Consider the following 5,691-nt stretch of genomic DNA (forward strand, 5'->3'; position numbering starts at 1 on the left):
CCAGCTATTCAGGAGGCTGAGGCAGGAGAATTGCTTGCTTAAGGCCTCCTGAGTGACAGAGTGAATTCAAAGACAGTCTGGGCAATTTAGTAAGACCCTGTCTCAAAAAGTAAAAGGATGGGTTAGCAAGATGGCTCAGAGGTTAAGAGCATTGGCTGTTTTTGCAGAAGACCTGGGCTTGGTTCTGAGCAACCACATGGCAGCTAATAACTATAACTTCAGTTCCAGGGAATCTGATGTCCTCTTCTAGCCTCTGCAGGCATTGTATGCATGTAGTATCTTTACATACATACAAGCAAAACACTTATATATGTAAAATAAAAATTTAAAGTAAAAAAATTTAAAAGTAAAAAGAAGACAGTAATATAGGTCAGTGGGAAAATGCTTGCTTAGCATACTCAAGGCATTGAGTTCAGTTCCCAATACCACTAAAAAAAAATAAAAGTACTAGGAACATCCACAATGTTAAGGATTGAACCTAGGGCCTTGTGAATTCGAGGTAAGTATCCTGCTAGGGTGCTATAACCCTAGTCCATATGTCCATCTTGATCACATGGCTGTTGGTTTCATTGGCTGGGGTAGATCATGTGCCCCACTTTTTAAAAAATTTTAACTTTATTATTGTGTGAGTGAGTGTCGTTATGTATGCTGTAGTATGTGGAGGTCAGAGTACAACTTTGTGAAGTTGGTTATGGTTGTCTCCTTCTACCTTTATATGGGTTCTGGGATGGGACTCAGGTTCTCAGGCTTGCCAGGGACAATACCTGTGGATGCAGAGTAAACTAACAAGTGTCAATCATTCCTCTTCCCCTATACTCTCTTTAATGAGTGGCACAAGATACATTGCCATTAACTTGAGGAACATTATACAGTTTTTTTTAAAAGAGTTAAAAAAAAAAAAAAAAAAGAAAAATTGCAGGATTTTAAATAGAGGAGCTATCATAGAAACCAAAGGAAATCATGGTAAGCAAACTAAAAAACCGTCAGTATATCTTCAAGGGCTGGTAAGGCAGAAAGGCTCTTCTCAGATGGTGCTCATATGGATTACATTTTGTACACATGGAATTTGTATCAAAGCCATAGCCAGGGGCAAGGGTGATTTAAAGGGAATGGCCCAATCGCCTTTCTTAGATGGAGAATGCCCACATGATCTGAGCCAGGCACTGGGGAATGAGAGAAGTTATTGTTGGAGAGAGCCAGCAGACGGGTACATTGGAATTTGGTTTTGGTTGGCTGAAACAGCACAGCCCTGGTACCTACAGTTAACTATGTTACTATATTGTAAAAGTAAAACCAAGGTGATGTAAAGTGATAGCTAGGCTATACTTCCAAAATGAACATTAACATTTCACTGTGAATCTGATCTTCCTTACATGTAAAGTGCCACATGTTAGAAGTTTTAGATTTGGAACTTTTAGGATTTGATCTTGTTGTTGTTGTTTTGCTTTGCTTTTTTGAGACATGGTCTCCCTGTAGCCCCAACCTACCTGGAACTTGCTGTGTGGGCCAGACAGCCCTCAATCTCACAGAGATTCGCCTGCCTCTGTCTCCAGAGTGCTGGTATTAAAGATGTCCACCACCACACCCAGATTTAAAATTTTTATTTTTTAACTAGGGATGCTCATCTGGTAAAGTCTGTGCCAACATTCTCAAATCCAAAAATCTCCCAAATCCTTTTTTTTTTTTTTTTAACTATTTTACTGCTTATTCAAAGCACAACTGAAAAAAAAAAAGTGGTCACTTTGGAAATTCAGTGGCACAAGATACATTGCCATTAACTTGAGGAACATTATACAGTTTTTTTAAAAAGTAAAAAAAAAGAAAAAAAATTCTCCTGTTTTGAGCACTACATGACATAATTTTACCTACCCAAGTAGACTATTTACAAATATCGGGTCAACAAACTGCTAACATCCATAAAAAGGTAGCTTTCTCACTAAAATGCAAGAATTTAAAAGTGGTATCTAAACAAGAAAAGGCAAAGAAAAAAGAAAAAGAACTGGAATGAAAGCCTGGGTGTGGAATCTAAAATCGGGGTTTTTGTTCGGACCTTCATACTCCTCTCCCGCTACCATATCCTGCTGGAGTTCCAGGCCCCGTCCCGCTAGGACCCTGTCCACCCATAGGACCAATTCTTCCTGGCGTCTCTCATCAAATCTTGGCGCAAGAGATCTGCCTGATGCTCATGGTATGGAACTTCCGTTTCACTTTCCAATTTGTCCTTTGTATCCTTCACGGTTTTTTTCAACTTGTTCCCTTTGCTGTTTTTCCATTTCATCAAAAGACTGCCATCGCTGAGAATATTCATATTCAAATTTGCCATGCTGAGCAAGATGAGGTGGTGTTTCTCTCTCCTTCTGATACATTGGGTTCTTCTGTGACAGTTTTTCAGGAGGACCATCTTCATCATCTACTTGTTCAAGTGGTTCCACAATGACTGGGCGAGGAGTTGCTGTCAGTAGGAAAACACCTTCACTGCATCTTTCAAATGCTTTTCTTGCTGCTGGCTTACAATCAAATTCAACAACTGCCTTTCCTTGTAGATCTTCCGCGATCATCCACAAACAGCCCTTTCAACAGAACCAAATTGGCTAAAGCCCTCTTCCAACAGTTCATTGGAAATGTAAGGTGAAAGATTACGATCAGAAAAGGCAGCTGCATGTGTAGCAAAGCAAACCCAAAGCTGTACCTCTCATAGCTGTATCATCAAGTTCAGCTTTGGCAATTTCAGCCAAGGCTCTAGATTCAAGTTTAATAAATCCGAAACCTTTGCCTTTATTGATAAAAACTTTTCCTGGTTCTCTGTATTTTGTGAACAGTCTTTTTTGATCTCATCCTCTGTGATATGAAGCAGGCAGATTCCCCACAAACAACTGACAGCGCTGTGTATAAATTTTTCTCCAAGCATCTTCAATAGAGACAAGTTGGCTTTAAATCCTGAAACTGTCTTGTTTTCTCCACCCTCACACGGTCCCCTAAATATGCAATAGTCAGATCCCAGTGGCCCCCAACTTCCACTGGAGCCGCCACAGCAGCTCCCAGCACCAGCGGCCCCAACCCAAATCTTAACTACTTCTGGTTTCAAGCAGCTTGAAAGAAAAATTCTCAACCTGTAATCTAAAAGGTGCCAAGGATTAAGAAATCCTAAAATCTCTTGGTTTTCAGAGTCCTTCTTCACATAAAACAGCCAGGGATGATAGGTACAGTGTACTCCAAATTTAAAATTCAGTGACTAGAATTTACTTAGGAAAGGAAGCTGCTAACTACAGAAAAATCTTGACCCACAGACTAACTTCAGCCTACATTCAGCACTGCTGATCCACTTCACATCCCTGCCCACCTCCTCAGGTGACAGCAGTGTGGGGTGAAGGCAGACAGGAACAGACCACCCATACGCAAGGCACTCTTCTTCACTCAAATGCTTTATGTGCTTATACATAACTGTTATGACTTCTGCTTGCATGAAAAGCACCCTGCACAATGCCACAGCCACTTAGTGGCTCCTCATCCATCTGCTTACTAACATACTGTCTGTGGATGTGATAGAGGGAATCCCAATTTTCTTAGTGTCAGCAACAAGCTAGCTGCTCCATTTAATAATTGTTAGCATTCCGATTTGCATTATCATGGAGAAGCATTACAAAGATTAACCCAGAGCTAAGGTGATTTAAATAAATTTTTGATAGCAGCTTCCTTTGACCCACAGAGTGTTCTGCAAATGAGGATCTGGGACCATAAGAACACACCACTGAGAGTTAGGGTTCTCAGGCTGCTAGTGGACTCAAGCCCTGGCTAGCTCTGCCACTTACCAGCTGTGTTGTGAGAAAGTGTGTTATCTGGAATGACATGACATAATTCACAGTGAGAGATAGATAAAATGTCTAGTGGCTTCATGTTAGTGCTGGGGGATGACAGCATCATACTCTGTGCAGGGAAGTCTGAATTCCAAGATAACCACTGCCTACAAAATAAGTGGTAGAATTTACAGAAAAACAGGAAAGGATCAAACTCACTGATACCCATTTTATCATACTAATCTTGACTACCCAAAATGTCCTACTTCCTCTTTTCTGGAACAAATAATTTTATCGTCTATGAGAACTGACACCAGATTTTCTCATGATCTACCATCCTTTGTACACACAGTTTTCAGATTATGAGTAGCCATCAGTCCTGCTACTATTTAACAAAACGGAGATGGCCAAGCCAGGCCAGGCCAGGCCAGGCATTTGCTTCTACCTCCACTGAAATGAACTCGGAAACATCATTTGTTAGGGTGTCAAAAACTGGTGTTGGTAGTTCCCCAAATCCCAGGCAACACGATGAAACCGTCCCTGTTCCATCTCAGCCATCATCTTGATAAAGCTGCTTCTCCTTTGAAAATATGGATCAAGAGGTAGGTGGAAGTAAGTGTTGGAACAGTAATTTATGTTTCACAATGCATTCTGGCACATTAATATGCAGTCACCCCCAAGTACTATTTGACTACTGGAGCTTCTCAGACTTCAGAACCCACTTTTGTGGGTTGGATTATTGACATCCTCCTGATTGCTGATATCTTCATAGAAATTGCTACATGAACTTGGCAGTCATCACTCTTAAAGAAGATTCAGAAATGTCTGATGAATCTCATGATTAAAAGAAGCCAAGCATAAAAGAGTATATACTGAGTGATTGTTTTACAGCAATCCAAGGCCAGTTAAAAGCAGTGGTACCTGGGTGAGGGGGCTATTGAAGTGTTCAGCTTAATTGCAATGGTTAATATGTATGTTTGCTTTTCTAGAATGCTACGCTTATGCTTTTCAACATGTATGTTATACTTCAATAAGTATATAAAGAGGAAGATGATGAAGAGGAAGAAGGAATGGGAGAAAAAGAATTTTTAAAAAACCCACAAAGTTCTTCAGTGGGCGAATGGCTGAGTAAACAATAGTAATCGGTACTGCGGTGCACCACTCAAAAGCGAAAAGAAATGAACACACAGCAACCTGGATGCTTCTGAAGTTATTATGTTGAGAGAAGAGTCCGCCTGAAAGGGTTCATACTATATGATTCTATTATGGAGCAGTTAAAATTAATTAGGCCTGCATCTGCTACCAATATGCTTAAGTTATTTCTAGTTTCCATATTGTACCCCACCTATTTAACAGGGCATCACTGGAAAAAGCTAGAGGGAGGGTACATAAGATTCTTTGTACTGGTTTTGCAGTTTCTCATGCATCCACGATTTGAAAACACAAAAGAAAAAGAGAGAATCTTTGACCCTGTCTAGTCACATTCAATCAGCTCCATTCATGCTACAAATTTTGCTAAGCTCCTATGCTTAACCATCAAATACTGTCAGCTGAAACATTCTTCTTACTATGGACAAGCATATAGAGAAAATACTTGCCAATGGTAGGAAAAGCAGTCATCGAAATATGCTTCTTAAACCCGGGCTCATTTCTCTTGCACCTTGTGCCTGTAATCATTTGCATAAGGTGTATCACATCAACTTAGACCTAAGTTCTTTTTATTTTTTAATATTTTATTTATTATTTTTATTCTATGTGTATGTGTGTATTGCCTGCATGTAGGTAAGTGCACCCATGTCATGCAATGCCCGCAGAGGACAGAAGACACTGTCTGATCCCCTGGAACTGGAGTTACGGACAGTTGTTAGCTGCCATGTGGGTGCTGGGCTATGAACTC

At 40.3% G+C, this 5,691-nt stretch overlaps 1 pseudogene; it reads right to left on the bottom strand.

Annotated features, from left to right (window-relative positions):
* Positions 1–2,104: 2,104 nt before the first annotated feature.
* LOC103745117 overlaps positions 2,105–5,691 on the bottom strand; it is an 8,628-nt pseudogene continuing 5,041 nt past the window's right edge.

This window comes from Nannospalax galili, unplaced genomic scaffold (genome assembly GCF_000622305.1).
Source record: "Nannospalax galili isolate Female #2095 unplaced genomic scaffold, S.galili_v1.0 scaffold843, whole genome shotgun sequence".
Lineage (NCBI taxonomy): Eukaryota > Metazoa > Chordata > Mammalia > Rodentia > Spalacidae > Nannospalax > Nannospalax galili.